The sequence below is a fragment of the Aquarana catesbeiana genome, linkage group LG05 (genome assembly GCF_042186555.1).
Source record: "Aquarana catesbeiana isolate 2022-GZ linkage group LG05, ASM4218655v1, whole genome shotgun sequence".
NCBI classification, from domain to species: Eukaryota; Metazoa; Chordata; class Amphibia; order Anura; family Ranidae; genus Aquarana; species Aquarana catesbeiana.
This window is the reverse complement of record NC_133328.1, coordinates 106,261,620-106,274,028: the sequence shown is the minus strand read 5'-3', so window position 1 is coordinate 106,274,028 and position 12,409 is coordinate 106,261,620.

Sequence of the window (12,409 nt, the reverse complement as noted above, 5' to 3'; positions counted from 1 at the left end):
GGAGAGTATAATTGAACAAAAATTTCATTTATTAAGGGCTCACAACTAAACAAAGAGGGAGGCAACACTGGAGAAACAGCAGAAATGGGTGAAGCCTTGGACCCCCAGGGCACACATCAACTATTTTCCAACAAAATTGGTGGCCTGAGGAGTCCATATATAAGGGAGTGCAGTCTGGTCCATAAGTCCCAGAGATCCGGAAAGCAGCAGATGACATCTGTGTCCCCAGGCTGTGGTCATACAAGAGACTGCATCTTTTGTCAGACCAGACTGAACCCAGGGCCATCACTCTCTGGTCTTCCTTCCACACTTCCTTCCACGCTGTGGCTCTGGTGGTGGAGTTGGGGCAGGAGGAGGAGGAGGGGCCAACTAACTCAGGTGGGTATTGGGTGTGTGTTCACCACTCACCCCCTTACTTAGGACTTTATAAAGAAGGTCCTCACATAGTTTGCATTGACCCTCCTGCATGCCCTGCAGTTTGGTGGCAGCCATGCAGGCAAAGGCCTCTTCAGGAGTGGGTAAGGCTCTGAGGGACGCAGAAGCCTCCTGAATGAGCCTGAGCATTGAATCCTGCATGTGAGTCGCCTTCCTCGCTCTTTTGTATGGAAGGCGGAGGGGAGGAACCTGCGATTCGGTCAGGCTTCGACTTGTCCCAGGCTTCTCCTGGCTGACACTTAGCCCCGCCTCCTCCTGGCTGCAACTTAGCCCCGCCTCCTCCTGGCTGCCACATTCCACAGCCTCCTCCTGGCTGAGGTCTTCCTGTGTATGAAAAAGGGACATAGTTTTAGTTTTTTATTCATCAATCACACACAATTTTTACCTCCTGACTGTTGCAAATTTAATGTTAACAAATATAACAGACTATCCTTCTGAGCCCAGCATTTTTCATTCTTGTCCCAATTTTTTGTGCCCACTACTGTCTATTGATATGTAAAACACTTTTTTCAATCAGCAATTAGTGATCAATAATGACATCTAGTTCCTCCATTTCTTCCTGGCTGGAAGGCCCAGGTTGGACATCGGAAGCCTCAGCTGGGGTGGAAGGAAGAGTGGAAGGAAGAGTAGAGAGGGATTCCCTGACTTCAGTGTGGTCTGACAGAAATCGCAGTCTCTCATAGTACCACAGCCTGGGGACATAAACGTCATCTGCTCCAGCTCCTGATCTCTGGGAATCCGTGACCTTCTTGCGCTCCCTAAGATAAGTACTCCTCAGGTCACCAATTTTGGTTTTTAAATAGGGGATGGTTGCCGTGGGGACCACCAGCGTCACCAACTCCAGCAGTTTCTCCAGCGCTGCCTGCCTCTTTTGTTTATTGTTGTAATGGGGGTGTCTCACCTGCCACAGACAGGGCAGCTCCCTGTATTTGTCTATGAACAGGGGGAGGAAATTGTGGTCATTGAAGCCATCCATTTTCTCTGCAAGACAAACCCTAATGTCAGGCCAAACTCTCCTAATCTTGTTACAATATAGGCTTCAATTTAGAAGCAGTATAGGCCCAAGTTTAGATCTTACCTTCGTTCTCACGATTGGCGCCTCCGATGCTCCTTCCTCCGCTCACAGTTCGTATGTACTACGCACGCGTGTTACGCTTTATACACACTGTGCATGCGTGTAACTCCGCCTGCCCCTGACGTTCTTTCTAATCTATTCCCCGCCCCTTTTCGTTCGGCGCAGTGGGGGAAGAGCACACGGCGGAGACACAGCAGGTGCGTGCTAATTATAGCAACGAGGAGGAGGAAAGCCCGGATCCGGAAACATCCTGAAGAAGGCCGACTATGACGGGAAGTATGGACCTTACCCCAACCCCAATGTCCGAAAGGCCAAGATCATGGCGAAAGTGGTCAAAAGTCTGCACCGGAATTTCGGGGTACGTCGATCGAAAGATCAGCTCAGGAAGCGGTGGTCGGACCTGAAATTAAGAGAGCCCGAGCAGTACAGAAAGATCCGGAGAGTGCTGCAAAAAAGTAAGTAGTTGTGCTGTGTTCCTATTCTTTTTGACTTTATTACGTTCATGCTGCTCCATGTGCTTTTCTTAAGTATTGTACAGTTTAAAATGGCAACTTTCATGTTCATGGGCACATTATTCGTCTGCAACAAACATTTTTCTTTTGGCCTATAAAACACCATTGTTTTGGCCATATGCATTTGCCCACATTTTTTAGGGCCTACTTGTATGAAAATAATTTGGTTGTGTAGATGGGTTTGTTAATAGAATGAAATGCAAACTAGATTCTGTGTAAGGAGAGGACACTCAGCAGCTGTTTTCACATCTGGACGCTGGAGCACTAGTGTGGGACACAAGAACACCCTTTTTATTAGGGGGCCCACACAGGTGCTCCAGTGTATACTATAGGGGTGTCTCCATCTGTGAAGCTTGTACAAAACAGGTAAAGTATTCAAGCTTGACAAAGGACAGTAAAAATTCTACATCTTGGAACTCTGCCAAAATAGACAATTGTACACCACTTCCAAACAATGTTTCCTATTTATAGTTCTGCCATCAAATACCTGTGTGCTAAGTATACCATTATTGTTTTACATAGGGGAGAAAAGACTCGGAGGACACCCCTCATCCGAGGAGACCAGAGACCCCCCACCTCGGGAAGAAGGGGAAATACCCCCAACACAAGAAGAGCAGGAGGAGGAAGACGTGGTGGAAATTGTCACCACAACAGGTGAGTGTCTGCGACCACAGGCTCAGGTAAGAGATGGATGCCGGCATATTTATAATACCTGTTTTTTTTTTGTTTTCTATCTTTTTAGGTGATCATGATGTTGTGGATCCAGGGCATTTCACCTCAGAAAGTGCACAGATCCTGATTGGGGAGATCATGGGGTGTAATTTAGCATTGGAAAACCTCAAGAAAAACATCAATGATGGTATTCAAAAAAATAATAACATCATTGATGTTTTGGGGAGAGTTTAAAAAGCCTCCAAATCCCGTTGTTTTTTTTGTGTGCTACAATGTTAAAAATGTTTTAGCGATTTTTAGAAAAGCCAAATTTTGAGGATGCACACAGTGTGTCAATATGTGCTATCTGCCATCACGGGAGATCAATGGACGCGTTTTGGGGGTGCAACCCCTTCCTCAATAATAAAGTAGCTGAGAGGAAGGGGTTGCTCCCCCAAAACACGTCCCTTGATCCCCCGTGATGGCAGCTAGCACATGTTGACTTTCGTAAATTGGTGTGCATCTTCAAAATTTGGCTTTTCCTGGGGTGACTTCACCCCATCTGAACGCAATATCAAACACAGTTCCTAAATACTCATGTCTGATATTGCCTTCAAGTTCTACCTAATGTGAACTTTGTAAGTTCAAGATTTGTGTCTTTCTTGTTGTTTTGAAACATGCCTGTTTTATCTTAAATGGACATTTCTATTTTTGATAATGCCACCCCAAAAATTGTTATACAACAAACATGTTGGTTTGTTTTAAAAACCTTTTCTAAATGCACATGTGATTGTGCAGGTATTAAAAAGATTGTTAATCAAGAATGTGTGGATTATTGTCTCAACGCTACAACACTTTTGTAGTGCTCTAATTGCTGTTTTCTGTGACAATGGGTGTTATTTCCTAAGGGCAAATCCACTTTGCACTCCAAGTGCAGTTTCAGTGCATTTTTAAGTGCACTTGTAGTGCAAAGTGTCTTTGCCTTTAGTAAATAACACAAAACAGTGCTTTGTATAAGGTTACACAATCACGCCATTTTCAGGACTCACCACATTTCGGTCAGGGTCAGCTAAAACAAACACAAGCAGTAAATGTCACCAAAGATTTGCTTAATTTTTTTATCTTATTTGATCAAGGTTTCACAAATTGTCTGGCATATTGATGGCCCCCCTACCCGCAAAGAATTCAAGGTATCTTAGCCGGACATCACGGGCACTCAGGGAGGGCAAGCCAGGACAGCCACTTTCAAGCGCCGTCAGGGTTGGTTCATTTATAATTCTGGCCTCAGGCCCAACTGAGCCAGCATAGTTGGCAGAATGTTGCTGTAAAAAGTTATGTAGAACACAGCACGCCAGGATTATATGATTCAGTTTATACTCCGCCATATGGATGGGTGTAAGAAATAGGCGGAACCAGCTGTCCATGATTCCAAATGTGTTCTCCACCACTCTTCTGGCTCTGGCCAGCCGGTAATTAAAAACCCTCTGGTCCGGTGTGAGGGTCCTTATTGGGAATGGCCACATAAGGTGGTCCCCCAGCGCAAAGGCTTCATCCGCAACGAAGACGAAATGGGAGTCCTTCCACATTGTCTTCTGAAGGTGGCAAGTCCAAGCTGCCATTCTGGAGACGCCTGTAAAACTCCGTCTGGGTGATGACTCCACCATCGGACATCCGGCCATTCTTCCCCACGTCCACATACAGGAACTCATAATTAGCCGACACCACCGCCAACATCACAATACTATTGAACCCTTTATAATTATAAAAGTATGACCCCGAGTTGGGTGGTGGGATGATGTGGACGTGTTTCCCATCAATTGCCCCTCTGCAGTTAGGAAAGTCCCACCACTGGGCAAAGTGGGAGGCCACCTATCAGATTCCCCCTCCCCCACCCCCTCTCATGGGCCATTTCTAACATTATAGGGGGGAGCTCTTGGACAGGTAACCCTCTCCACTTCATTGAGAGATGAATGCCTAAATAATGGGTATTACTTTGAACAGCCCCTCCTTAGTTACACTATTGGCAGCCCACTGGACAGGTAAGAAGTGTCATAATACAAAGATATAAATACACACTGTACACATTTCAGCACATTTGGACATTCTGCTATTACCTTTCAAGATAATAATAGGATACAAAAACTTTAAACAGTACCATTTGAAAGTATACAGGCAAGCCCTTGCACTACATGCTTTGGGGAATTAATCCATACATCTGAGCACAAAAGAGATGGGTATAGTGTGTATGGGTTTGGCAAAGTCAGCAGATAGATGATTGAGGATAGATAGAGAATTGGTATCAACTGACTTAGCAGTTGGGGGGAGGGAGGGTTAAAATGATTTGGGGACACCCCAACAAAAAAGCCTCTGGCACTCTGCCTGAATTTAAAGCACCAATCACATTTTAAAACATTTTAGGGGGTGTTTGGGGTAAAGCACTACTATGGAGCTGATAAAATACATTGTTAAGTGACTACATGAGGTGAATATAGGGCCTGTAGAGCATGCTGGGGAGGTAAGTGAAGGCAAATATGTATGAAGGACAAAAAAAAAATTAGATAAAAATCCAGCATGAATGAGGACAAAGGGGACATTCACAGCATATTCCAATCATGGTAATTAGGGAATGAGGAAAGAAATACAATACATTATCAAACAATAAATACAATAAAATGTGATATTAAAGGATAAAAATCTTACCTTCATATACTCCTTCTGCAGGACCTGAATGATGGCAGAACAGATAATGATCCCCAGAGCCTGGGGGAGATGCCTGTCGAGAACTTCAAGTCCTGCAGGCTTCTCCCCGTCGCCAAGTACCGCAGGGTGGCGATGAGCCTCTGCTCCGGAGTGATGGCTTGCCTCATGCAGGTATCCTGCCTGCTGATATAGGGGGTCAGCAAAGCCAACAAACGGTGAAATACGGGGTCTGTCATCCTGAGAAAGTTCCTGAAATCATCAGGATTATTCTCACGGATCTCACAGAGCAAAGGCATATGAGAGAACTGGTCACGCTGGAGCAACCAATTCTTGGTCCATGAACTCCTCCCCACCCTGTTCATGGACTGGACTTGTGTCAAGGTCAGGACCCCAACACCAAGCCCCCGCACAGCACAAACTCTACGAGGAGTACGTATAGGCAGCATGGCTAGAAAACGGTCGGCTGCTCAGAACGAAGTAACAACGCACTGAAGAACAGCAAGGCCTGTGAAGAGCGACCTGAAAAACAGCAACGAACGAACAAGAACACAATGATTAATGAAAGTCACGCGTAGCTTGCTTGCACGCACCGAAGAGCAGATACAAACCCACAAGCACAAACTGAACCACAGAAAACGATCTGAAAGCCACAAGTCTGAAAAAGCGCAAATCGTCTCTCACCAAACTTTTACTAACACGAGATTAGCAAAAGGAGCCCAAAGGGTGCCGCGCTTGGTTCTGAAATGGCCTTTTCTAGTCTTGTCGTACGTGGTTGACGTCACCGCGTTCTTGGCGATCGGAAATTCCGACAACTTTGTGCGACCGTGTGTACGCAAAACAAGTTTGAGCCAACATCCGACGGAAAAAATCCTAGGATTTTGTTGTCGGAATGTCCGACCGTGTGTACGGGGCATTAGTCTTTATGGGCAGATCATCCACTGTCAGATTAGACTAAATTGAGTAGTAATTTTAGTAACTACATGTGTTACATGTCCTTTTCTAATATATTCCATTTTATGTTTTCACACACCATCGCCGTAATAAGTGATGGTATATAGGCTGTGATATATCTATATAAGATTGTTCACTACACATTATGGCCTGTTGTGATTGCTGCAACATTATTACACCTCCTGGTCAGATAGATTTGTATATATTTACCGGCACTTTGCGGTCATGGGGACATGATGTGTGCGCATGCGCGAGATCGGGAATCACATGATCTACAGAGGGATGAATATAAAAGGGATGATTGAGGGACCGTGCAGCCAATCTCATGAAGAAGTCTTAGTGACGAAACATGTCGGGGGCGTGGCTACATGGCAATTAATCCTACTGACGTGAGACGCTGCTTGCTGAGTAACAACACACTGACACCGCGAGCAGGGGCTTTGGAGGGGATGAGAGATACATCGCAAGCACACACTTCAGGTCCGCCGTGGCCACAGTGCACTGCTGAGCCATCGTTTGTTTGTTTGCTGTGGTGATTCATTTGAGGCTTTCTTTTGATGTTTAAAATGTGAGTGTATACATTGCAGTGTTAGGTGTTATTTTAATAAACTGGTGGAAACGTTATCACGCTATGTGGAGCACTTCTTTCATCTTATTTTTCACATATGGAGCTATCTTGATTTGAATCACGGAATACAATGGATGGTCGTTTTTAATCCAGGTGTGGTTTAAACACTATTTTATCCAAACACAAGAGTGGGAGGCAATACAAGCTGGTGAGTGCGTTTTTCAGATGGAGAGGTGTCACAAGCACCATTGGTGTGGTGGAAGATTAAGAGTTTTAAGAAGACTGAAGTCTCTTTTTCATCTTTTTCGTTTTATATTCATTTATGGACTATATATTTATATAGATTTTTTTCACTTGTCACTGTGTGATATATATCACTTTATTAGAATCATTGTTTCAGTATTTGTGATTCACAGTCATTTGTCACATTCACTAGCACCACTAATATCTTCCTATGTTTTATTGTTTATAGTATAGGTATGATTTTTGATAATTTACAATTTTTATACTCCAAACTCCACTATGGTGAAGACCAAAGAGCTGTCGAAGAACACCAGAAACAAAATTGTAGACCTGCACCAGGCTGGGAAGACTGAATCTGTAATAGGCAAGCAGCTTGGTGTGAGGAAATCAACTGTGGGAGCAATAATTAGAAAATGGAAGACATACAAGACCACTGATAATCTCCCTTGATCTGGGGCTCCACGCAAGATCTCACCCCGTGGGGTCAAAATGATCACAAGAACTGTGAGCAAAAATCCCAGAACCACATGGGGAGGACCTAGGGAATGACCTGCAGAGAGCTGGGACCAACGTAACAAAGGCTACCATCAGTAACACACTACGCCACCAGGGACTCAGATCCTGCAGTGCCAGACGTGTGCCCCTGCTCAAGCCAGTACATGTCCAGGCCCCTCTGAGGTTTGCTAGAGAGCATTTGGATGATCCAGAAGAGGATTGGGAGAATGTCATATGGTTAGATGAAACCAAAGTAGAACTGTTTGGTAGAAACACAACTCGTCGTGTTTGGAGGAGAGAGAATGCTGAGTTGCAACCAAAGAACACCATACCTACTGTGAAGCATGGGGGTGGCAACATCATGCTTTGGGGCTGTTTCTCTGCAAAGGGAACAGGACGACTGATCCGTGTACATGTAAGAATGAATGGGGCCATGTATCGTGAGATTTTGAGTGCAAACCTCCTCCCACCAGCAAGGGCATTGAAGATGAAATGTGGCTGGGTCTTTCAGCATGACAATGATCCCAAACACACCGCCCGGGCAATGAAGGAGTGGCTTTGTAAGAAGCATTTCAAGGTCCTGGAGTGGCCTAGCCAGTCTCCAGATCTCAACCCCATAGAAAACCTTTGGAGGGAGTTGAAAATCCGTGTTGCCCAGCGACAGCCACAAAACATCACTGCTCTAGAGGAGATCTGCATGGTGGAATGGGCCAACATACCAGCAACAGTGTGTGACAACCTTGTGAAGACTTACAGAAAACGTTTGACCTCTGTCATTGCCAACAAAGGATATATAACAAAGTATTGAGATGAACTTTTGATATTGACAAAATACTTATTTTCCACCATAATTTGCAAATAAATTCTTTCAAAAATCAGACAATGTGATTGTCTGGATTTGTTTTCACATTTTGTCTCTCATAGTTGAGGTGTACCTATGATGACAATTACAGGCCTCTCTCATCTTTTTAAGTGGGAGAACTTGCACAATTGGTGGCTGACTAAATACTTTTTTTGCCCCACTGTACAATGACCTCCATGTAAAGGCAATTTACACTGATAGCCATTGTCGAGTAGATTTGTACTGACTACCAATGTAAGGTGACACTTTTACACCAACCACCAATGTTAGGGTGGTTTTACACTGACAACCAGTGTAAGGGCAATTTTGCACATACCACCAATGTAAAAGGAAATGTACACTGATCACCAATTTAATGAAGAATTTGCTCGGACAACCAATGTAATGGGGCATTTTACATCAACAACCAATAAAGGGGGATTTCTTCACTGGCTACCAATGTAAGGGGGATTTACACTCGTCACCAATTTAAAGGGGGATTCTACATGGACCACCAATCTAAGGCAGGATTTGAAGCATTCACAGCAACCACCAATGTAAGGAGGGATTTACACTGACCACCAATGTAAGGGGGATCTTCACACTGGCCACTAGTGTAAATAAAAAGAATTGTACACCAAGCCCCAATGTAATGAGTAGATTTACACTGACCACCAATGTAGCTGAGACATTTAGCCTGCGTTCACGTTTGTGTTTGTCGGGCATGCATGCAAAATGGCTTTTCTGACACCACAGAAACGTGCTACCCTTTAGCAGTTACATAGCAGTGCCATTAATTGATAATTACACCCCCACACATCTGTTGAGATGTGCGTATTCACATGCACCAAAATTCAGGGTGCTGTGGCACCATGTTATTTTGAAAAAGGGTTCCACCTCCAATTTGCTTACCTTTGCAGAACAAGCTGATGTTAGGCTTAATGACCACAGTTGTAGGCAAAACTTTTCAGCATGCCCCTTTACCTCCCCAGTGGACAGCATTCAGCAGAGGTGATGGTGAATATGACCTCAGGAGGGCATGATATACATATGAATGCCGCCTTTATTTACATATCAATGTCACTGCTTTGTGGCTATTTACATATTAATGCCGCCGCTATTTAAATAGCAATGCAGGTTATTTACATGTAAACACAGGGCCTGCAGGTGAGTCATCTGTACATGGCAATAGGGTAGAGCTGGGCAGCGTTAGTAACAGAACTTCACACTGAGATATCGGGACACAGCACGGGACTAAACTTCAAGGGACAAGGGAATTTAAACTGGGATAGTTGGCAAGTATGAGGCAGCTGCTTTGGGCCCCATAAGAATGATAGGGGCCCTGGGCAGCTGCCCCATTTGCCCTACCTTAAAGACGGCCCTGTATGTGTGAATGAAGCCTCAAAGATAATAGAGTTCTGTGTGTCCCAGACCTGATGTAAACCTGACAAAATGTGCCCAAATGCAGCTAAACCTGCTTAAAGCAGGTACATGATAAAAGCTGTTTTCCCCAGATGACTTCCTATGTTTAGAAAAGCTTAACCTCCCTGGCGGTATTCCCGAGTGTGGCTCACGGTTAAATTTTAGTACCATTAGCGGTAACCCCCGAGCCACACTCGGGATTGCATCTCAGGATCCTGGTCCAGGTAACTTACCTTGTCCCCAGGATACTGCAATGTCCCCCCCCACTGTGTACGCGGGCTGTGTCCTTCGCCCGATGCCTCTGTGTGCCAGACTCCATTCCCTGCGAGCATCGCGATGCATGGGGGCGGAGCCTGGCGGCAAATTCAAAAAGTACAAAATTCATAACACATACAGTACAATGTAATCTTATAGATTACATTACTATATGAAATAATTTCACTTCTCTTTTGTCCCTAGTTCTTTGTCCAATGCCCTGCACGCAGTTTTATATTATATATACTGTTCTTTCTGCCTGGAAACTTGAGATTGTCCATGGCAACCAAAAAGTGTCCCTTTACATCAAAAGTGGTTTTAGACCAGCTAGAAAACAGTGATATTAAATTAGAACACTTGCAGAACTGAGTGATAGTGAATCGTGAGGAAATTAATTTTATTATTATTATATTATTATTTTTTACAATTATTTATAGTTACCATATTTATTGGCGTATAACACACACTTTTTCCCCCTGAAAATAGGGGGCAAATCACGGGTGTGTGCTATACGCCGATAGTGTACCTCAGAGGGGAAGGAGGGGGACGAGCACCGCCGGAATTCACTGAGCCGTCATCTCCTGTTTACTCGACTCTCACGTCACACACACAGTCCCGCCTCCACCACCGGTTTTGGATAAGTGTTCTGTCTATCACAGTAGCTGGTCCAATGCCGATGGCGGAGGCGGGACTGTGTATGTGACTGCTGACTGGAAGCTGAGTAAACGGGAGATGACGGCTCGGTGATTTCCTGCACTGTATTGACGAGAGATGGTGAGGCTGCAGATGGACATTAATCAGGCTGTATTGATGGAAGATGGGCTGCAGATGGGCGCAGATCAGGCTGCAATGAGGCTGCAAATGGGCACTAATCAGGCTGCATTGATGGGCACTGACCATTATTTTGCTTCAAAGTGGTTTATTTAAAAAAAAAGTTTTTTTCCTGAAACTTCCCTCTTAAATTGAAGGTGCGTGTTATACGCCGATAAATACGGTATTTATTATATTATAATTTATGATTTTGTGTTTGAACTTTATCATACCCGGGATGTCTACTAGACTCTTGTTGGGACAGATTTAAGTGTGTTATTACTAAGAATTATAGGCCTACAATATAAAGCGCCAAATTTCTATGCAAAACAACGTACCGCTTTGAGACGCAAAAATCTGACATAATCATACCGCCAGGGTGGCTACAGGGGTTGTAAAGGTTTTTTTTTAAAAACAAACATGTTATACTTATCTCCTCTGTGCAAGGATTTTGCACAGAGTGGCCCCGATCCTCCTCTTTTGTGGTCCCCCAGTGGCGCTCCTGGCTCCTCCCCGCATCAAGTGCCCCCTCGGAGACCCGCATTTCAAGGGGTCACCCGTGCGGTCGCGCTCCGGAGTCCTGCTGCTGCGTCCATTGACACAGATAGCAGGACTCGGCCCTGCCCCCGACTCCTGTGTCACTGGATTTGATTGACAGCAGCAGGAGCCAATGGCTGCGCTGCTATCAATCTATCCAATGAGGACCCGGGACAGCAGCTGGAGCTGCTGTGCTAATACCCATTGATTTTATTATTATTATATTATTATTTTTTACAATTATTTATAGTTACCATATTTATTGGCGTATAACACACACTTTTTCCCCCTGAAAATAGGGGGCAAATCACGGGTGTGTGCTATACGCCGATAGTGCAGCTCAGAGGGGAAGGAGGGGGGGGGGGACGAGCACCGCCGGAATTCACTGAGCCATCATCTCCTGTTTACTCGGCTCTCACGTCACACACACAGTCCCGCCTCCACCACCGGTTTTGGATAAGTGTTCTGTCTATCACAGGAGCTGGTCCAATGCCGATGGCGGAGGCGGGACTGTGTATGTGACTGCTGACTGAAAGCTGAGTAAACGGGAGATGACGGCTCAGTGATTTCCTGCACTGCATTGACGAGAGATGGTGAGGCTGCAGATGGGCATTAATCAGGCTGTATTGATGGAAGATGGGCTGCAGATGGGCACAGAGCAGGCTGCAGATGGGCGCAGATCAGGCTGCACTGAGGCTGCAGATGGGCACTAATCAGGCTGCATTGATGGGCACTGACCATTATTTTGCTTCAAAGTGGTTTATTTAAAAAAAAAGTTTTTTTCCTGAAACTTCCCTCTTAAATTGAAGGTGCGTGTTATACGCCAATAAGTACGGTATTTATTATATTATAATTTATGATTTTGTGTTTCAAACTTTATCATACCCGGGATGTCTACTAGACTCTTGTTGGGA